Source organism: Schistocerca americana, chromosome 3 (genome assembly GCF_021461395.2).
Source record: "Schistocerca americana isolate TAMUIC-IGC-003095 chromosome 3, iqSchAmer2.1, whole genome shotgun sequence".
Classification (NCBI taxonomy): Eukaryota; Metazoa; Arthropoda; class Insecta; order Orthoptera; family Acrididae; genus Schistocerca; species Schistocerca americana.
In genome coordinates this window covers 161,557,707-161,581,383 of record NC_060121.1, presented here as the reverse complement: position 1 = coordinate 161,581,383, position 23,677 = coordinate 161,557,707, and the positions used below count along the sequence as shown (strand labels likewise).

Genomic DNA, 23,677 nt, shown 5'->3' with positions numbered 1-23,677 from the left:
CTCTAAAAAGGAAGAAGGACCTAAAATTGTGGGAAAATGATATCGTGAAATGAGGTACAAGATACGACAAATAGCACTCCGTCTTCAGGCCACAAGTGGGCCATCGAAACTATCCGATCGCCGTGTCATCCTCAGATGAGGATGTGGATAGGAGGGACGTGTGGTCAGCACACCGCTCTCCCAGTCGTTATGATGGTTGTCTTTGACCAGAGCCGCTGCTATTCGGTCGAGTAGCTCCTCAATTGGCATCACGAGGCTGAGTGCACCCTGAGAAATGGCAACAGCGCATGGCGGCCCGGATGGTCGCCCATCCAAGTGCCGGCCTCGCCCGACAGCGCTTAACTTCGGTGATCTAACGGGAACCGGTGTATCCACTGCGGCAATGCCGTAGATACGACAAGTACCAGGCGATAAATAAGTGGACATACGACCGATCTGTGGAATCTCGTCGTCGTAGCTAGAATGTAACAACGAGAATACTCCAGGAGTGGGCTACAGGTGCAGCGCTTCAGTATACGACCAACGAGGACTTTACGTTTGCTGCATCATTATCTTGGGAAAGGAATTTCAAATCGGAATACAAAATTCGTCAACGGCACATCACTAAATACCGCTCCCACAAGGAGGTTGGAAACATAGAAGATATACAGAAAGTGGCGGCTCTTTTCAGCACCTAAGCGGCGTCATTTATGACCAGTTTTAATCGTGATTACGTGATCAACACCGATCAAACCGGAATCCGAGTATCCGGTAAACATTCGAAGCACTATATCGCATAAGGGAGAAAAACAAACTCTTGTCGCAGTTGGTAGTAAAATAAACTAACACATTCGTACAAGGCGCAATATGCGATCACACCTTCTGGGAAAGTGTTGCCTAAGGTTTTCCTGTGTTTACAGGAAAGGAATGTTTGGAAATTTTGGAAATTCGTGGTAGGTTCCTGTGGGACAAAACTGCTGAGGCCATCAGTCCCTAGGCTTACATACAGCACACACCCATGCCCGAGGGAGGACTCGAACCTCCGACCGGGGGGGGGGGGGGGGGGGGTTACATTTGGTCCTTGGGTTATAGAAAAGGTCAATCGCTTAATCGATTCGTTGAAAGATGTTTACATTACTTGCTCAAAATCCGGGAAACTGACAAATGCGATTTACAGAACATTTCTTGAGAATGTTTTAAAACCATACATTTCTGATACCAAGTTTTGTCTAATATTGGATTCCTGGAGTGGACAAATTAATACTAGAATATATGACACAGTGTTTATAGATGGCGAGGGTCAGGCGACGTGCACAGTAAAAGTAATACCGCCAAACTGCACACCTGTGTGCCAGCCGTGTGACGTTTATTTCTATCGCCAGGTTAGAAACTTTATTTCCAGGCTTCAGAATTGCAGTGTGCTTCTGGAAACCCAGCGGGAATTGCACAACCGCCCGGATGCAGTAACTATTCACAGCATAATTCATAACCAACTTTCATCATAGAGCCGGCCGGTGTGGCCAAGTGGTTCTAGGCGCTTCAGTCTGGAACCGCGCGACCGCTACGGTCGCATGTTCGAATCCTGCCTCGGGCGTGGATGTGTGTGATGTCGTTAGGTTTAAGCAGTTCTAGGTTCTAGGGGACTGATGACCTGAGATGTTAACTCCCATAATGCTCAGAGCCATTTGAACCATTTTCCAGCACCGATTTTTCAGGCAATGATATCGTATGCGTGGTACGCATCAAAATTAATTCCCAGAAAAGACATTTTTTAAAATGTAAACCAAGTTTGTTTTCCACCGACTCTTCGGAAGGAACAGTGTAGCTGTCGAAAGTTGTTTCGAATGTTTATATGACAAGTACCATCCATCTAGTTGTTCGAAGAAAATTGAGAACACTTAACAGTGACTGGAAGAGCCTTTGTAAAGTGACTGGAGTAACATTTTAGTTGTTTAATATCCCAAGAGGTTTGAGAAATTTATTTTCCTGCCTTTTTATCAAGGAGTAACATTTTAGTTGTTTACTATCCGAAAAGGTTTGAGAAATTTATTTGCCTGCCTTTTTATCATTTCTTGTTGATTTAGTTACCTTATTAACTCTCCTGTCCCTTTCAATTGAGCTATGGAAAAATATAAACGAGAAGAATGACATCCACTATCTTTCCTGTAGATTCGAACCCGGGTTCTCCCCTTCCCTGTCCGTTACCTTTTCTCTATTTTTTTTAAAATAGGGACTCGAACCCAAGATATTTTGCTTACTGAGCGGTCGCGTTAACCACTTTTTTTTAAAGGTATAGTAGATCAGGGGGCAGAGTGGGCAGGGGTCGTGCATGGAGGCCTGGCCACGGTGTCCCCGTCTCCTGACAGGATAAGGGAGAGGCAGCGGGAAAGAAACATTATACATATATGTAATTCTTCTTCTTCTTCTTATTATTATTATTTTAATTTATTTAATTTTAATGTCCCAGAAGAAAAATCATACATGAAAAAGAAAGGAAAGAAATATATGGCCGAAGTGACATCCTCGTCACTTCACTGGGAGTAGTATCCTATCCCGCGAAACAACGTAAACCTGGGACTCCCCACCGCTTCGGGGGTCATGAAACATGCTGCCTAGAAAGTTCGCAAAGTGCGTTTTATATTTAGAGTGGCGTCGGATGATTTCGTGTTGTTCTAGTAGATAATGCCAATAGTCCATGCCCGATATCAAGATCCGTGAGAGCACGTAGTGCGATACGTGTGTTTCAGTCCAGCGGATTGCCGACGTTTTCTTTGAGGGGAAAAAGACAGCGTAGGGAAAAATAAAGCGTTCGCCGAGACCGTGGATGCGTCGGTGCGTCGGAGGAGTGCCATGATGCGTTGCGTCAGCCGCGAAACATCTTTTGCCTCACCGCACTGCAGAGAATGTTCGTCGGTGTACCTCATGCCACATATAAGGCAGAGCGGGGAATCTAACATGCGAATGCCGTACAATCGTTGGCGGCTGACTGTCTTGCCGTTGATTAATGTATACCAAGACGATCTCGCTGCCGTGGTGAGGAGAGGCGTGTGGACAGCTCGCCAAATCTGTCGCCAATCCCGCGTTGTGTATTTAAGCTCGACAACACTGCTGCCATGATGACGCCTCAAGTATCGATGTATCTCACGGGTAGTGGGTACCCTTGTAGAAGTTATCTGTAACTGAACATAACTAAAATCAACAAAGAATCGTGCGACGTGAGAAAAAGAAGGCGATATTGTGCCTACCGCCACCGGCGGTTCAAAGGACGGGGAAAAGAAGCACGTCCAGGATCGCCGACGTGATGGCGTGTTGCCGTTGGTTCCATCTTCGTAGCGTCGCTCGCAGGTGTAGAGCTAGAGCCTTGTTCCGCACAATCGTGAGATTAAGTCCTCCAGAATGGCGTGGGAGAGTCAAAGTCTCGTATTTGACCTTAAACAACATCAATATTTTAAACATAGCTGCACAACAGCAACGGTTTCCCGTAATAAAATTATAAACAGCCGACCAGTTGCAATGGATAAAGAAATATAAATTTGTCTTCTTCAGAGAGTAACCTAAGGGCAATGAACATCATAGATTACATTAGAAAAGTATGAAACTTATAAGCCAAGAATAAATTTTAAGACAAATTAGAGAACTCTTGCATTACAGAAGTATGATAACGACGACTGGTACTTACAATTTTACATTAGTAAGGACTAATGTACCATCGCCGTTTTTACAATTGTCGGCATAGATCCATTTGTCAAAAATAAAATATAGCCCTAGAATTAGGGTTCGTCACGTTAATATAAAATAGCTCGTGGATCTTGCAGAGCTCACAACCGACTGAGTGTAATCGGCGAGCGTAGTTACTCTGAAAACAGGGCAGGTGGCGCTCGTGCCGAGAAACATGTGCCAATTGGCGTACAAAGGCAACGTGTAAATTATCAGTATTAATAACGTCCTTAGGTAGAGTAACACTAAAAAAAAAAGGAGGGAAGTTAACACTCCCGTTAAAACAGCATGGGAGCAATGGTACAAATAATGTAGTTGTACATAAAAAAGGCATGTGGCGCTTACGCCGAGAAACTTACGCCCAGTGGCATATACAGCCAAAATATGTAAAAAATTACATTACTATATTAGTGAAGCCCACAAACGGTATACATGTCAGAAATTGAAAATTGACAATAATGGCTCTTGCCAAAAAAGAATTACGAACACTGGTACACGATCCCGTTAATACACATTCACAGGAAAAACAATTTTTTTTTTACCTAGGTAAATAATTTCTTTATCCATTGCAACTGGTCGGCTGTTGATAATTTTATTAAACAACATCCCTTGGCTGATATAGTATCCAAAGGTCGCCATTACTCTGTCAGCAACACCATATGGCATTGGCAGTACCTGTGCCAGGTGCGACAGTCGCGAGGCAAGATGAACATTCGTGTATTTCACCCTTTGGAGCAGGACGTGGGTTCGGAGTGAATTGTTGCGTATGTACAGTCGGACGTCCTGGAGCAGACGTCGGTAGCTCTCCGCCGCTGATTGCCGTAGCGATCGGTTCAACAATACTTCTAAGTATCGAAAGATGTCCACCGCCGTAAACGGACTGTGCAGAGCGTCCAGCCCTCGTCCGATGTGCATCTTGGATTTATTCATGTTGACCTGCTTGCCGCAGCTACTCCGCACGTAGTAAGAAGGGTAACCACCTTGCGTACTTTGTTCTCCGACCGGACGAGTATCATCAAGTCGTCGGCATATGCACGACACGTGACGGAGCTCGCACGGAGTCGGACGCCTGTAAAAGTCCGTCTAAGAGTCTGCATCACTGGTTCGAGCGCTATTGCAAACAGCATCATCGACAAGGGACATCCTTGCCTAACTGAGCTGCAAACAGGAATCATTCCTACCTCCCTACCATTGACTCTCACCGTCGAAGGAGCGCCGCGAAAGAGGCGCATGAGGACGGTAATAAAATCCTGAGGTATCGCCATGCGTGGCATGGTCGAGTCAAGGAAATCATGGTTGATCCTGTCAAAGGCGCTATCAAAATCCACTGATACGAACGCCGCTCGCATGCGACAAGTTTCCGTTAGGGAAATTATGTCACGGTATTCGCCTAGGATAGAGTGGATGTTGCTCCGAACCCCTAGACAAGCCTGGTTTGGTGGTAATGTCATGGATATTGCAGTCTTGAGCCTTGCCGCCAACATTCACGCAAAGATCTTATAGTAAGTATTGAGCATTGTGAGCGGTCTAAATTGATGGGCGCTGACACTCGCTGCCAATTTCGGTATTCGTATAAGCAGTCCCGCCGTGAACTGCGACGGAACGTCCGTGTCAGGGCTCAATAACTCAATATACATAAGCACCAACCGGGACATCATTAAATCCGCAAATGGGCGATAAAATTCGAGTGTCAACCCATCTGGCCCAGGGGATTTATGCACCGCACCCTTCGTGAGTGCCCTCCGTATGTTATCTTCCGTTAGGGGTTCCAATAACGCCTCTGCATCCAGACCATCCACCTCCGTTTGCATCTGTCGCAAAATTTCTTCTCCTATCCGATTGTCCGTCGGCGTCCCGGTGAAAAGGAGGCGGTAATGCTCCAGAAACCCAGCAGCAATGTCCTGTTGTGACGTCAAGGGCCGACCATCATCATCATGGAGCACTGTGATCAAGGATAGAGGATTACGCGCATGTCCCTTGGACACATGATGCATGCTAATAGGTTCACCATCGACGTTGTCCAAGCACCGAGCACGGATGGAAAGTTCCTCCAGTCTACGTCTCGTGATCGATAAAATGTACGCCTGAATGCGATGGACTTCCGCTTGACGCTCGGGCGATGGGGCCCTGGAGGACAGGTCACGGAGCACCATTTAGAAATAATCAAGTTTATCTCGGAGCCATTTCGTTTTTTCCTTGCCACACGTTATGAGAGCATTGCAGCCACCATGAAAGTACCGTACGGTGCACCGGCAGACGGCGAGTGCAAGTCTGCCATGTTTCTTCGATCCGCTGGCGACATTCGAGATCCACCAATAAGGATGAATTAAGTTTCCAGGAACTACGACTCCGCCAGACCCGCTGCCGTGGGAGGGTTATCGTGCATAAATATGCAAGGTGATTTGCAAAAGCTGTGGGCCAACGTTCAGCAGCCAACACGCGATCTCTTAATCCTTCAAAAACATAAATCCGATCCAGCCTGCTCGCCGAGTGACTAATAAAAAACGTGTAGCCCTCACGCTGCCCATGGATCTTTTCCCAAGTGTCCATTAGGGCCATGTCCCGGCTGATCGTGTGCAATGCGTAGCAGGAACTGAAATTAGGGGTTTGATCCTTCGGCGTGAGAAAACAGTTAAAATCCACTCCTACCAAGATTTGGTCATATCTCACATGTAATAGGGGGGCAATCTCCTCCGAGTAGAATCGTGCTCGCGCCCGTCGATTGTCAGATCCGGAGGGTGCGTAGATGTTGACAATACGAATGCCGTTCACGGTCATAGCCAGACCCCGAGCTGAAGGGAGGTAATCGAGGTCATACATCGGAACCCCCTCCCTGACTAATATCGCTGTGCCACGTCCTCCATCTGGAGATGGCGCTAGGTAAGTGTTGTAATCACGCACGTCGGGAAAGGCAGCATTGCAGGTTTGCTGCACCAGCAGAATATCCACGTCTGTAGCGTAAATCATGTCCCGGAAAAGTTGCATCTTTGCAAGCGAACTTGCGGTGTTAATGTTCACTGTTCCCGCCTTTCATGCTTCGTCCGTTATCGTTGTCATGCTCGTGTCATGTCATTGAGAACTCCAAGGGCTTTAGTCCACTATTCGTGCTCAGAGGGGTGCCCGCCAACTGGCTGCCCTCCGTTGTTTTCGTTCCGTGGTGTGCATCCTGTAAGTGAGTTGTCATCAATTGAGGGTGCCAATTCTTGTATGTCTTGGACTGGTTCCATCTAGTCGCAGTGGCTATCAATTCCAGAAACTGATGTATTTCGATGTGGCTGCCGGACACTGTCCCTGACTCCTTCGTCGGCAACCGGTGTCAATGAAGAGGGACCGTCTGAAAGGCAGTACATCCGGTCACCATCTGAAGGGATCCTGTCAGCGTCCTCTAAAGGCACGTGTTTCGTGTCGGACAGTTCTTCGGCTAGAACAATTTCCGTGTCCCCTAGGCTAGGGGAGGACGTGTCATCCGAACAATGGAGACGCTTTTTGCGACGCTTCGGCGATCGATGTTTGCGAGCCTTGCCCTCTGCTGCCGTAGGCGACGCCTCACTTTGTTCGTCGATCGTTCGTTGGTCCGTTGCTGGCGCGACTGTCTCGACCTCGACTTCCACGGCGTGTGCTACACGTGAGAGTTCGGAAGTTTCCTCCCTCATCTGACGTGGGTCGAGGGGCATTCTCCGTGTCATCTCCATGCTCCGGTAACTCGGTCTGCTCTTGCATCAACACGTCCTTGTCAAGCTCCGAACTTGGAAACACCTCCCGGCGGGCCACCGACACGTACATCATCGTCAGTTGGGTGGGAACTTCTTGCTGTGACGCGTCTCCATGTGGCAATTGCATGACGCGGCGTTGTATGCACTCCGAGCGCGTATGCCCTTCTTCACCACACCCAGAACATTTGCGTGGCTGGCCATCGTAAATCACAATAGCTCGACATCCTCCAATGTATAAATAAGAAGGGATATGTTTAGTAAGGACGATCCGCACCTGTCGGACGCCGTTTAGCAGGGGATAGTTGCTAAAACTTGCCCAGCGTTCAGGCATATGACTGAGTACCGTTCCATATGGTCGCAGCGGTTCAGTAACCATCGATTCTGGTACTTCAAACGGTAATTCAAAGATCCGAATGACCCTCACACTCAAGCCTGAAGGAGCTACTGTGACATCGCTGATATGGCCATCAGAGTGTGGAAATTTAAATCCTCTTTGAGAAGCGACGAGAGTTCTTTCACACGCAGCTTCATCGGTCATCTTTCGTACATTGTACTGCTTACAATGGATAGGTGTATTCCAGTAAGGTCTGTAGCAGGTAAACGAACTTCTTCCCTCAAAAAACGCTGTATTTCTAAAGCTTTGGGTCTTCCATATTCGTTGTCAAACGTAAATTGGAGCGTAGTCTTTGTAAAATTGTGTGCCATGGCGATCTAGTCAGACAACAACACGCGCGAGTACCGATGGTGTAAACACTTCCTCGTCCACGCGCGCCCGCGGACGGGACAACAGGTCCGTGCCGCGCCGCCGCCTAAAGCAGACTGTTACCTTGGCAGTTGCGCTATAGGCACTGTGGTCGAAAAGCGTATACCATGTGGGTACACGTGCGGCAGTTGTAAAAATTTCTTTCCTCGATTTCTGAAAAAGTATGCGTTTGTGGACCCCATATCTGATGATGAAAAATTCTCTGTTTACAATTATCTATCGATCACGCCAATTTTGAGTCGATTGGTGTGATTTCTTCAAAAACGGGAGGGTGTTGAGCCAAAATATCTTAAGTCTTTTGTTTTAGGTTATACAAAAACGACCTGCCAAATGTGATCCGAAAATGTGGGCTGTGTCTGAGGCCTTCCCCTTGTTAGGCCATCATCAACGGATATCTGTCCAAAAGTACAAACACTGACAAATATAGTGCACAGAAATATGTCGAGGAATTGTAAAGAGGAACAAAACGAACGTGAATACTTACAAGTTTAAAAACATTTCAAGTAAATACACCCCAGCCCGTCCGGTTAGCCGAGCGGTTTTCCAGAGCGGGAAGGAGCGCCTGGCCCCGGCACGAATCCGCCCGGCGGACTTGTGTCGAGGTCCGGTGAACCGGCCAGTCTGTGGATGGTTTTTAGGCGGTTTTCCATCTGCCTCGGCGATTGCGGGCTGGTTCCCCTTATTCTGCCTCAGCTACACTAAGTCGGCGATTACTGCGCAAACAAGTTCTCCACGTACGCGTACACCATCATTACTCTACCATGCAAACATAGGGGTTACGCTCGTCTGGTCTGAGACGTTCCCTTGGGGGGGGGGGGGGGTTGTTTCCACCGGGGGCCGAACCGTACAATAACCCTGGGTTCAGTGTGGGATGGCGGCCGGGTGAAGTGGACTGCGATAGTCATCGTGGAGTTGTGGACCACTGCGGCTGCGGCGGGGACGGAGCCTCTCCGTCGTTTCTACGTCCGCGGTTAACATACTACATACAAATACACTTCTCATGTCATTATTTGACAGTGGATGTATCTCACATATTGTAATACTGTACATAATAAATTGCAGTACAGACATTTGGGGTGCTCTCAGTAATGACATCCGTCAACAGGACAGTTTATACACTACTGAGGAAGCTTAGTTCCCAAGTAATCTCATGGCATCAACACTGAGGAATTGGTGCAAGATTTTCACTAAACCGTTTCAGCATGTGACACGAAGTATATCGATCACGAGTTAGCTACTAATTGCAGGTGACTGGATTATCTTTGGCGAACTTCTTTGGTAGTTTCTCGTGCAAACAGAAAGTGAAAAACGAGGTTGCCATTACGAATACAGGAAAACATCTAATTCACAGCAATGGTCGCAGGTTCGAACCTACCTCGGGCATGGCTGTGTGTGATGTCCTTAGGTTAGTTAGGTTTAAGTAGTTCTAAGTTCTAGGGGACTGATGACCTCAGCAGTTAAGCCCCATAGTGCTCAGAGCCATTTGAACCATTTTTTGTTTATTTTAAAAACCAGATCTAGTAGTAATATTACTACTACGAAAATGTAACCAACCAAACGAGTGACCAAATTTAGCTTCATGGACTGCTAGTAGCAAATGTGTATAACGGTAATGATGATAACAAAAATTTACCTTTACAAATGTAATTGAGCCGTGGCTGGCTCATGCTATGTGTTCGATTAAACCTTGGTTGCTATTCTGTGTTTAGTCTCCCGCAGTTATCGCGATTATGCTGTTATCCATTCTTTCAGCGAGTGGCAGCAGCGGTGTGTATCGATATCCGCACCTTGGACTATCTTTGGCCTGGCGCTTATAGTTTCCGGTTGGGCGGTGAGCAGGCATTTGGTCGGTCGGCGTGGAACAGCGAGGAAATCTCCGCAGTGCGTAGCTTGGCCAGGCCCACTGACGGCCTCCATGCCGTATTGGACTGTGTGGTGCTGTTCCCACTGCCACGAGGTTCGTGGCTCACCAATCCTGGACATGAAAGTTTAGTTTTGACTTAATCTACCAGCAAGTCACGACTGTTCACATTGTGTCGTTTGGAGTTCGTTGTCGGCTGTTGGGATATTACCGCGAGCAACAACTTGTGTTTTCAAGTTTGCAAATTTTAGCCACCCTCTGGTGTACTTGGTTATTTGAATTGAAGTTCCAAAAATGGCTCTAAGCACTATGGGACTTAACATCTGAGGTCATCAGTCCCTTAGACTTAGAACTACTTAAACCTAACTAACCTGAGGACATCACACACATCCATGCCCTAGGCAGGATTCGAAGCTGCGTGGTTCCGGACTGAAGCGCCTAGAACCGCTCGACCACAGCAGCCGGCAATTGAAGTGCACCAGCGGAATCTTCTGCCTTGTGGCCGTTGACGTAAATTCAGGCAGTGTATTTTCCTCATCGGTTTGTCGCTGTCCAGCACGGTGTGTAGTTTCACAGCTCAATGTATAATTCGTTGTGGGCGCCAATACCTTCTATGTTGTTCCATTGAATTCCCTAGCCGGCCTTGGTGGCCGAGCGGTTCTAGGCGCTACGGTCGCAGGTTCGAATCCTGCCTCGGGCATGGATGTGTGTGATGTCCTTAGGTTAGTTAGGTTTAGGTAGCTCTAAGTTCTAGGGGACTGATAACCTCAGAAGTTAAGTCCCATAGTGCTCAGAGCCATTTGAACCATTGAACTCCCTGTTGTGTGCTGGTCGGGTGAAGCGGAGGTTAGCTTGTCGCTGAGTCCGTTGACTGTCTGTCGGTTGGGTTGTCGTCGGATCGACAATGGTTGGGCCTACTGCCTGTCTCACCTAAGCGAGCGCTAGTGTTTGAAATCTAGGCCGACCCTAGGAACTTCTGAAGCCCTTGGGTGTACTGCCTTTTCTTGTTTGTTCTTGTTGTTTCTACTTGTATGGCTTCTTGCCGATTTTTAAATTAAGGTTGTTTTGCCCTTAAGGCACCAGATGATTTGGGCCTTAAGCCTAATTTAAGAACTGTTTTACGTAAAGCCTTTGGCATTTTTAAAATTAATGTTATTGAGTCTTTAAGTATTGGGCCTTCAGCCGATTTTGAATTTAAGTTGTGTGATCTTAAAGTGTCAGATTCTTTGGGCCTTCAGCCTAATTAAAGAACTGTTTTAAGATAAGGCCTTGCCTTTTAAATTTCTGATTTTGGTTGAGCTTTAAGTTATTGGCTTTCAGACGTTTTTAAATTAAAGTGGTCTTGCCCTTAAGGCATGAGATTGTACGGCGCATTCAGCTGCTAATTAAGTTCCAAAACTAAAGCTGTGTTTTTAATTTCTTGGCTCTTGTAATGTTTGATCAAATAGAGGGTTTTATCTTCGAGTGTAACTGACAGCCACTTATTTTGGCCCCATTCCACAATTTAAACTACCTGTCCTGTCCTGCCGGTTTAGCAGGGCGTCTCCTTAATGTGGGTATAAGGCAGTGAATAACCAGTCACTGCGATATTTCAGACTAGCAGAAAATTACACCTAGTAAGCCGGCCGGGGTGGCCGTGCGGTTCTAGGCGCTTCAGTCTGGAACCGCGTGACCGCTACGGTCGCAGGTTCGAATCCTGCCTCGGGCTTGGATGTGTGTGATGTCCTTAGGTTAGTTACGTTTAATTAGTTCTAAGTTCTAGGCGACTGATGACCTCAGAAGTTAAGTCGCATAGTGCTCAGAGCCATTTAAACCTAGTAACAGGTAGATAATTGAACAAAAAACGTATGTACTAGAAAGTATATTGACCCAAAAAAGACTGCAAGGAGCGTACTACCGTTGACTTACCCAACAGGTATTACATACTTTACAAAAATGAGGGTTTGGTTACTAAAAATGCCAAAATAATGTCCATAAAGCATAAGTATGTGCCAAGTGACCACACATATGCTACGTTTATGTCGTGATTAATATTTATTTTTTCGCATCTCATGGTTTATTATGCAGTAATTATGCTACTGTTTAGCGTTTAGATATTTCAGAGGTTCATACTTCTTGCTGTAGGATTGATGTTTTCTGTATTTGTAATGGCAACTTCGTTTTTCACTTTCTCTTTGCAGGAGAATCTACCAAAGAAATTCGCCAAAGATAATATAGTCTCCTGCAATCAGCACTTAACTCGTGTTTGATATACTTTGTTTCTGTTAACTGATGTCACTACTGGATGCACCCCAGAAGTTGACACTGGAATTTATTACGTATTACAACACCTCAGGTGTATCAAATCTAAGATAATGACATGAGAGATGGGTTTACATGAACTGTTTTTAACCTCGCAAGTATTCACGTTCGTTTTGTTCCTCTTTACAATATCTTAACATACTTCCGTGCACTATATTTACCAGTGCCTTTCGACAGATATCCGTTGATGATGGTCTAAGACCGAAACCGGTTGATGCTTAAGGTTTTCAATAAAACAGCTGATCAACCATGCATTTCACAAATTACTTTCTGGCTTTGAACAGTCACGTAATAGAAATGTTCTGCTATTGTCTGTTATTACGGCAGTGAGATCAAGTCTGTTAAGCTCAGTGACCTTGCTAGAACCTTGGGTATCCACCGTAATGTATAACTTCGTACTTGCTGCTGACAACAATAATATTATCATTTTCGAATAAACAGAACTCTCTGAAAAATGTTAGGTCTGTTCTTACATATCTAAATATTGATTTGGCTATTGTACTCTTGTAGGGCGTTTAGTGGGCAAGCTAGTGCATGGTTGAAGCAACAAACTAAGTATACTCTTCTTTTATACTCTTAACTGGCATTATCATAATAATTCGTGTTTGCCATTGAAATGCAGTGTCAACATTCAGCACTGGGTAGCAACCAATTCTAACTCTTCTTGCCAATTTTCCTCCCGAAAATCAATTATCCTACTTGCTAATCCGGTCGTCACGCCCCGAAGGGACGAATTTTGAAACTAGATTCATACAACTTAGTACAGAATTTATCATTCCAGACATGTAATTATAGCGTTTGTGCCAGAATTAAACTAACAAGATCTTAAATGCAATCCTTTACAAACATTACTTTACAAACTCTGTGAAGCCCAACTGAAATATCATTAGTCTTTAGTTAGTTTAATAGCGAAACTTTTATTACATCGATTTAAACAAATGAAATGTAATCAATTACTGTAACAGAGAGATCTACTAAAGTTATGTGTCTCCACTTTCTTACGTTAGTAAACCACACAAATATGGCGTTGACCGTTGTTCAAATGTTCTAACGTGTGTGAAATCTTATGGAACTTAGCTGCTAAGGCCATCAGTCCCTAAGCTTACACACTACTTAACCTAAATTATGCTAAGGACAAACACACACACCCATGCCCGAGGGAGGACTCGAACCTCCGCCGGGACCAGCCGCACAGTCCATGACTGCAGCGCCCAAGACCGCTCGGCTAATCCCTCGCGGCTGACCGTTGTTCCTTTCCCACGTAATAACCAGGAGTTTTAAGATGAGATTAAAGTAAAGTAATGTGAGATACTTTAAATACAACAGTAAACTGGTTTAAATAATTTTCAACATGCTGAACTGAACACAATCTATGTTAACACAGTTTGTCCTTAATACTGAAATCAACTGACTGTATCTTGCCTTGTCAGAAGCAATGAAGTTAAGAAAATGATAGAAAAATACTCCTGCAAATTTTTCACATTCTTATTAATTAGATAGACCAAACTGCATAATGCCCGCATTTGAGAAATGTTCATGAAGAAAGATAGAGTAATTATTGCAACACCATATTTTTATTTATATAAACAATTTTATATACACATGCATCAAAAAAAGTTTTGCATACCCCGGTTCCCTGAACTGCTGCAGAGAGACGTTGACTGTGGATAGTGTATCACAGACTCAGTCCCTTTACTGTTCACAGATGTCACTAAACCCAGCCAAAGACGTAAACAACCATGCACGAGCAGCGCATATTAGACGGAGGGGGTCCGACAGCCGATCAGTTCCAGTCATTCCTCCAGGAAGGAGATACACGGCTCGTGTTGTCTGTAGTTCAACTATGCCTAGACGGAGAATACTGCGGTCCGATCGCGTCCGCATTGTTACTTTGTGCCAGAAATGGCTCTCAACAATGGAAGTGTCCAGGCGTCTGGAGTGAACCTAAGCGATGTTGTTCGGACATGGAGGAGATACAGAGAGACAAGAAATGTCTATGACATGCCTTGCTTCGGCCGCCCAAGGGCTATTACTGCAGTGGATGACCGCTATCTATGGAGCCATAGCTCGGAGGAACCCTGACAACAACGCCACCATATTGAATAATGCTTTTCGTGCAGCCACAGTCGTGTTACGACTCAAACTGTGCGCAGTAGGCTGCATGATGCGCAACTTCACTCCCGAAATCCATGGCGAGGTCCATCTTTGCAACCACGACACCATGCAGCGCGGGACAGATGGGCCCAACAACATGCCGAATGGACTGTTCAGGATTGGCATCACGTTCTCTTCACCAATGAGTGTTGCATATACCTTCAACCAGACAATTGTCGGAGACGTGTTTGGAGGCAACCTGGTCATGCTGCACGCCTTAGACACACTGTCCAGCGAGTGCAGCACGGTGGAGGTTTCCTGCTGTTTTGGGGTGGCATTATGTGAGGCCGACTTACGCCGCTGGTGGTCATGGGAGGCGCCATAGCGGCTGTACGATACGCGAATGCCATCGTCCAACCGACGGTGCAACCATGTCAGGAGCACATTGGCGAGGCATTTACCTTCATAGACGACCAATCGCGCCCCCATTGTGCACATTTTGTGAATGACTTCCTTCAGGATAACGACATCGCTCGATTAGAGTGGCCAGCATGTTCTCCAGACATGAATCCTATCGAACATGCCTGGGATAGATTGAAAAGGGCTGTTTATGGATGACGCGACCCACCAACCACTCTGAAGGATCTACGCCGAATCACCATAGAGGAGTGGAACAATGTGGTTCAAAATGGTTCAAATGGCTCTGAGCACTATGGGACTTAACTTCTGAGGTCATCAGTCCCCTAGAACTTAGAACTACTTAAACCTAACTAACCTAAGGACATCACACACATCCATGCCCGAGGCAGGATTCGAACCTGCGACCGTAGCGGTCGCGCGGTTGCAGACTGTAGCGCCTAGAGGCTCTCGGCCACCCCGGCCGGCAAAAAGGTAATTGTTTTTGTAGTGAAATATCGAAAAAAATTCATTTTCATGTATTATTGAGTTTGAAATTGTGAAACAGTCCTACAAAGAAATGTGCATAGCATACAAAGGTATAAGCACAGTATCCAAACTAAGAAACACTATTCCGGACTGTTTCTGTACGCTGTGGACAGCGGCTTCGCAGGTCTAGAGCACTATTTTGCGAACGTCTCAAAGGCAACGCCTCTTCGTAGCTATAAAGACGGCTATTGCTTTCGCATATAGCCGTTTACCCTTGGCAGATGAAAGCTGTCCAAGGTGGCATGGATTTTCTTACTTTGACTCGATTGCACGCTTGTCTTAATAGTAAAGAAAAAATATATTGAAAGTTCCTGTATGATGCTGCAATTTTTTGCACGCGTCGCAGTGAATATGACCTCACATCTCTTGAAATATGTGTTGTACAACGGTGTATTTGTGCGGCATACGTGGGTACTACCTGCAAAATGTGTCGCAAACAGAATTAGTAGACAAGAAGCAATAAATCTAAACATCACTGACAATGCGGCAGTTTTCACGCGTGTAAGTGTTATAACGTCGTATCTTTCTAACTATGTGTGGTACCATGGTATACTTTTGTAGCTCCATTTAGTGACACATGTGGATACTGCCCGCGAAATTTATTGCGAATACAGTTAGTAGCACAGAAGTAATACATTCAGACATCATGCACGATGCAGCAGTCATTGTTTACATCCCTTGAACTATGTAAGGTAGGTGCCTCTTAGCCCCACGGTGACTATTGGCTGACAGTAAAAGATATTTGTATTAAATTTGGTTGAAATAGCTCCAGTGGTGTAGGAGGATATGTGGAACACACACACACACACACACACACACACACACACACACACAAATGAGAGCCTACTCCCACACACTTGATGTTGTCACACACACTCACATACATACAGTGAAACGTATACACAGACCTTTTATAATATGTAAGGATTGCAGAACAAGCCAGCCATGGTGGCCGAGCGGTTCTAGGCGCTACAGTCTGGAACCGCGCGACCGCTACGGTTGCAGGTTCGAATCCTGCATCGAGCATGGATGTGTGTGATGTCCTTAGGTTAGTCAGGTTTAAGTAGTTCTTAGTTCTAGGGGACTGATGACCTTAGAAGTTAAGTCACATAGTTCAAAAATGTTCAAATGTGTGTGAAATCTTATGGGACTTAATTGCTGTCATCAGTCCCTAAGCTTACACACTACTTAACCTAAATTATCCTAAGGAGAAACACACACACCCATGCCCGAGGGAGAACTCGAACCTCCGCCGGGACCAGCCGCACAGTCCATGACTGCAGCGCCCAAGTCCGTTCGGCTAACCCCGCGCTGCTAAGTCCCATAGTACTCACAGTCATTTGAACCATTTTTTTGATTGTAGAACAACAAAATAAAGTGCAGTTCCTAATTGAACTGTACTTTTACAATGATAAGTTCAGTCTCCTGCTATGTAATCAGCATTACATAAGAATTAATCAATCAGTTGAGATTTAGACAATGCACTATGTGAATGTAAACTAACGCTCTGCCACTGTAGAGTAGGGTAAAATCTGATAGCGCAGAGAAGCAGTATCGCCTTTTGTTGCAATTATCAGAATTATCATTGGTGTAGTGTTTCTAGCTGTGCAGAAATGAATATGTCCTGTCTTTCTGAAGTTGAGAGTGGGACCATTCGCAGAAAACCAGACAGTGGTAGTTTTAAAAACATTGTTCACCATTTCTTCTATTTTTGTATGTATACTTGGATCCACAAAAAAACTAGTTCTGCCCGTTACGTAATAGATGGAAGATCGTAACATATGTGAAGAACAAGAGGAACAATAGTCGACATTGATTGAACCTGAGGCAACCTCATACGTTACTTCTCATCAGAAGAATCTGCCATAATTACACTGGTTGTAAAACTTTCTGCATTCTTTTGATTACATATGACATTATTCACTGCTTGGCTACAACATCAGCCCGCATCTCGTGGTCGTGCGGTAGCGTTCTCGCTTCCCACGCCCGGGTTCCCGGGTTCGATTCCCGGCGGGGTCAGGGATTTTCTCTGCCTCGTGATGGCTGGGTGTTGTGTGATGTCCTTAGGTTAGTTAGGTTTAAGTAGTTCTGAGTTCTAGGGGACTGATGACCATAGATGTTAAGTCCCATAGTGCTCAGAGCCAGCTACAACATCAATTCCATGAACTTCAGTTTATCTAGGAGACTTCTGTGATTCACACAGCCAAATGCGTCAGACAGGCCTCTGAAAACATCAGTCGGCGCTATTTTGCTATTTAATACTTGTAGAGCCTGTTGAGTGAATATGTAAATGACATTCTCAGTTAAGCTACTCTTCTGAAACTCAAACTGTGGTTAACTAAGGCTGTTATTGCTGCTCAGATGCGATACTATTCTAGAATGAAGTACGTGTAGCTGTCTCCTATGCAGAATGAGTTGGGCGCTGTCGTGGAGTAAAAACATCCACTTGGCTAGCTTCCAACGACACTTCACCTTGACAGCCAGTCCATAGGAGATTCCAGTAATATGCTCATCGCATTTACAGCTTTGTGTTTTTCAGTGGTGATGGATCCGCATGTATGCACTGCTTCCCTTGCTCCTCTCTCTCGCAGTCACAATAATGCATCCATAAATAGTCGATAGTGATCAAGCGGCTAAAGAAGTCATCTGGATTGGGCTGACGCAGCTGCAAAATTTCCGCTGCTGGCTCGGTTCCTGAATGGTTGTGAGCACTCTGGGAACCCAGCGGGTGACCGCCTTTGTCAGGTTCAAATCGCTGTGAAAGGTATTGATTAACTGATGCGTAGCTGACGTTGCCACTGTGTCTCCGATCGCGATACGACGGTCTCCCAGCACCGGGGCCTCCACTTCCTTGCGATTACCAGTTCTCAATAGACAAATAAATCTGCCACATTGTTACTGCAAATAAACAAAAACGTAATTACGTAACTCTGTTTTTTCGAGGTAGTACTTGGTACTTTATGACTGCCCCTCATCAAGACAAAGGTCAAAACTATTGAAAACCTGTGTTTCTTAAACACCGATCATACACTCTATAACAGTCGCTGACAAGGGAACCTCCCCATCGCACCCCCCTCAGATTTAGTTATAAGTTGGCACAGTGGATAGGCCTTGAAAAACTGAACACAGATCGCTCGAGAAAACAGGAAGAAGCAGGAAGAAGTTGTGTGGAACTATGAAAAAAATAAGCAAAATATACAAACTGAGTAGTCCATGCGCAAGATAGGCAACATCAAGGAGAAATTGAGCTCAGGAGCGCCGTGGTGCCGTGGTTAGCGTGAGCGGCTGCGGAACGAAAGGTCCTTGGTCCAAGTCATCCCTCGAGTGAGAAGTTTATTTTTTTTTATATAGACAATTATTTTGCGAAGCTGCACAGGTACACAGAGCAGTATTGTTTACGTGATCGTGTGTCAATTATCAAAGTTCAGGCACTCACACATAATCAACTTCGCTCTCAAAAATTCCAGGACATGTTCAGATTTGCTTGGACATGTGCAGGATTTGACGGTCTACACACGGAAATATTTGAAAACGTTAAAAACATATATTTTGACAGAGCATAGGGAAAACTGTGAGACTGTGAAACTGTTCCATTCATTTGTTGCAGTTTATATGACAAACTCTTATGTTTTCATCACTTTTTTGGGACTGATTATCACATTCACAAGAAAACCTAAATCGGGCAAGGTAGAAGAATCTTTTTACCCTTTCGCCGAGTGTACAAGTTAGGCGGGTCGACAACATATTCCTGTCATGTGGCGCACATACCGTCACCAGTGTCGCATAGAATATATCAGACGTGTTTTCCTGTGGAGGATCAAATGTTTTCGGTTCCCATTGGAGAGGCACGTCCTTTCGTCTACTAATCGCACGGTTTTGCGGTGCGGTCGCAAAACACAGACACTAAACTTATTACAGTGAACAGAGACGTCAATGAACGAACGGACAGGTCATAACTTTGCGAAAATAAACTTTTCACTCGAGGGAAGACTTGAACCAAGGACCTTTACATTCCGCAGCTGCTCACGCTAACCACGGGACCACGGCGCTCCTGAGCACACTTTATCCTTGACGTTGCCTATCTTTCGCAAGGACTACTCAGTTTGTATATTTTGCTTGTTTTTTTCATAGTTCCACACAACTTCTTCCTGTTTTCTCGATTGATCTGTGTTCAGTTTTTCAAGGCCTATTCACTGTGCCAATTTATAACTAAATCTGAGGGGCGTGCGATGGGGAGATTCCCTTGTGAGAATGACAGTAAGTGGAAGAGTACAGTTTTTATGAAATCCGCACTCATTACTTTCCTGTTAGGGGGGTGATCGATACGGCGAGGAAGCGCTGTAACAAATACACTGTAAGGAAAAAAAAAAAAGGATGCGCCAGGAAGGTATTATCCGGATAAGACGAAAATCGATAGAGTGATGTGCATGTAGAGACAAACAAATTTTTTCAGTTTCAGAAAAAAATGGATGTTTTAGTTAAGAGAAGGTGATTCACAAATTGAACAAGTCAATAACGCGTTGGTCCACCTCTGCCCTCGTGCAAGAAGTAATTCGACTTCACGCTGATTGATGGAGTTGCGGGGTGTCCTCCTAAGGTATATCATGCCAAATTGTGTCCATTTGTCGTGTTAGATTACCAAAATCCCGAGATGGTTTGAGGGGCTTCCCCATAATGCTCCAAACTCTTTTCAATTGAAGAGAGACTCAGCGACCTTGTTGGCCAAGGCAGGGTTCGGAGAGCGCGAAAACAAGCAGTGGAAACTCTCGGTGTGTGCGAACGGACATGATGTTCCTAAAATGTAAGCGCAGGATTGGTTACCATGAAGGGTAACCAAATGGTCCGTACAGTATCATCGACGTCCCGCTGTACCGCAAGGGTGCCGCAGATGACAACCAGAGGTGTACCGTTATGAAATGCAATGGCACCCCAGACCACCATTCCTGGTTGTCGGCCCGTATGGGGGGCGATGGTTAGGTTGGTATCCCACTACTGACCAGGGCGTCTCCACATACATCGTCTGGTCATTGAGGCTCAGTTCGAAACAGGGCTCGTTACTGACTACAATTCTACTCCATTCAATGAGATTTAGGCCGCAGACGAGTCTGGAAACGCCCCGAATAGGTGTGTGATACCAGTTTGACTGTTGCCCGCCATACGGACCGACAACGAGTAGTGATAGTCTGGGATTTTCCGTTTCTTTTCATAGCAGGACCCATTTGGTTGTCATCCACGGCACGCTCATATAACAGAGGTACGAGTGTGAGTCAAATGACAACCTTAAATCTGTAATAACAAATCGAAATTTTGCGGCGTTATCCTATAAGTTGGTACGCGTGCTACAAACAGCGTGCAGAATGGCCTGTAGGTGGCACCATAGTACAGATGCACACTTACCGTCGCAGTAGCAGCATAAAGATGGCCTCCCCACTTGCGACTTGCACCAGGGAAGAACAGCGCTCTGTTATTCGGTTTCTGCGTAGTAAAGGTGTGAAACCTGTTGAAATTCATCGACGAATGAAGGTTCAGTACGGTGATGCATGTTTGTCACAGCAGCAAGTCTACGAATGGAGTAGGAAGTTCGCAAATGGTGTGACTTCAGTGGAAGATGCTCCTCGTCCAGTTCAGGCACAACGAGTTGTGACTCCACAGAACATTGCAGCAGCTGAAGCCACAGTGAAGGAAAACTGCCGAGTGACACTGAATGACATTGCAGCATGCTTACAGATTAGTCATGGGTCAGCACACCACATTGTGCATGATGTGCTCCAGTTTCACAAAGTGTCTGCAAGATGGGTGCCACGGCAGCTGACTCCTGAGATGAGAGAACGACGTGTTGATGCTTGTGAAGAACTTCTTCGGCGCTTTGAACCAGAAGGTGATGGCTTCCTTGCAAGAATCTTTACGTGGAAGAAACCTGGGTTCTCTCCTACCAACCGGAAAAGAAGAGAGCGAGCAAGGAATGGTGCCATTCCTTATCATCAAAACCAAAGAATTTTCGAACAGAGCCATCAAAATGATTCAAATGGCTCTGAGGACTATGGGACTTAACTTCTGAGATCATCAGTCCCCTAGAACTTAGAACTACTTAAACCAAACTAACCTACGGACATCACACACATCCATGCCCGAGGCAGGATTCGAATCTGCGACGGTAGCGGTCGCATGGTTCCAGACTGTAGCGCCTAGAAACGCTCGGCCACTACAACAGAGCCATCAGCAGGGATGGTTATGCTGACTCTCCTTTGGGACGAAAGAGGCGTCATTTTGGAGCATTACATGCCTAGGGGGACCACTGTCACCAGAGCATCATACACAGATCTCATAAAAAGATCATCTGCGGCCTGCAATCAAATCAAAGCGACGTGGATTGCTGTCAGCAGGTTTCCTTTTGCAACACGACAACGCAAGGCCCAACACTGCCTGAATTTTGAGTGTCTTCCTCATCCACGATACTCACCAGATCTTGCCCCAAGTGATTTCCATATGTTTGGACCACTCAAAGACGCAATGGGAGGAAAGAAGTTCCGTTCTGATGAAGAGGTACGCCACGCGATGCATGAGTGGTTGCGCGGACTACCAAAAGAATTCTTTTTCTAAAGGAATTTATGCACTTTGTAAGCGCTGAAAGACTTGAATTGAGCGTGGAGAGATTACGTTGAAAAGTGCTACAGCTTTGTACCACAAAATAATATTTAAAAACATATTTAAGGTTTTCATTTGACTCACCCTCGTGCGTCTACGATGTACGCACTGTCTTATCTCCTTCACAGCAAACCATCCTGGGCTTACGTTTCAGCGAGGTAATACCCGTCCGCACATGGCGAGAGTTTCTACTGCTTGTCTCCGTGCTTGCCAAAACCCTACATTGGCCAGAAAGGTCGCCGGATCTTTCCCCATTTGAGAACGTTCGCAGAATTATCTGCAGGGCCCTGCAGATTGGTTAACTCGGCATTTTGACGATCTAAGGCGCCAGTTGGGCAGAATTTGGCACGGTATCCCTCAGGAGGACATCCAACAACTCCGTCAATCAGTGCCAAGCCGAATAACTGCTTATCCAAGAGCCAGAAGTGGAAAAACGCATTATTTACGTGCTTAATGTGTGGATCTTTTCGCCGGCTGCGGTGGCCGAGCGGTTCTAGGCACTACAGTTTGGAACCGCGCAACCACTACGGTCGCAGGTTCGAATCCTGCCTCGGGCATGAATGTGTGTGATGGCTCAAATGGCTTTGAGCACTATGGGACTTAACATCTGAGGTCATCAGTCCCCTAGAACTTAGAACTACTTAAACCTAACTAACCTAAGGACAGCACACACATCCATGCCCGAGGCAGGATTCGAACCTGCGACCGTAGCAGTCGCGCGGTCCCGGACTGAAGCGCCTAGAACTGCTCGGCCACTGCGGCCAGCTGTATGTGATGTCATTAGGTTAGTTAGGTTTAAGTATTTCTAAGTTCTAGGGGAATGATGACAACAGCAGTTAAGTCCCATAGTGCTCAGAGCCATTTGTGGATCTCTTCCCATGATTCAGCCAATTTTTCTGGAAGTGTGATCATTTGTTTTTCTGTATATGTACATGTCATCTATCGATTTCTGTCCCAATCCGGTAATTCCTTCGTGGTACATCGCTCGTTTTGTCTTAAAGTGTATGCCTGAAAAGACCGCGCGCAGAATCACGGTTTGGGGGCCGTGGTGCTCGGTTCCTATTTCATGTAGGAAGACGGAATACATAGTTTTGGTTTGGCACGGGCCAGCGGCCGTTTGTCTTTATGTAGCTATGTTACAGTCTGTCTACCACGGTTTGAACGACGAACCGGAGCTGGTGTCCAGGCGAGTCGTCGAGACGGTTAATTCCTTTCGCAAAAGATTTTAATTCGGCTGACATTAAAGCTCAGCTGATTGCACCGTTTGTATGTGCACCGTTCGGATTTTGCGCGCGAAACACGCAAGAAACATGTTTTTCTGGGAGGCTTCTTATGCGAGCCACTTTAAACTTGCAAGAATCGGTTCAAACTTCGCACGAAGTAGATAAAGAGAAAACGAAATTTTTTATCCAATAATCTTTATCCATTGTCTGGATACCATGGTTTAGAGTCGAGCTATATGTAGCACGTTAAATTCGTTCTTACGTCTGTTGAATGCACGGAAACGCCTTCAAGTGAATCAAATAAAAAATGCATTTCTACGAGTAAATTGAAAATACGCTTTCAAAAATCTAGTTTCATTTGGATATTACGCGCAACATTTGGATATCACGCGCAACAAACAGTCTTTTGTAATTTTCCTTATGCGCGTCACTTTTA

The 23,677-nt window shown here is 45.6% G+C and overlaps 1 pseudogene; it reads right to left on the bottom strand.

Moving 5' to 3' along the window:
- Positions 1–275: 275 nt before the first annotated feature.
- LOC124607698 lies at positions 276–393 on the bottom strand (annotated as a pseudogene).
- Between the last annotated feature and the right edge of the window lie 23,284 nt (positions 394–23,677).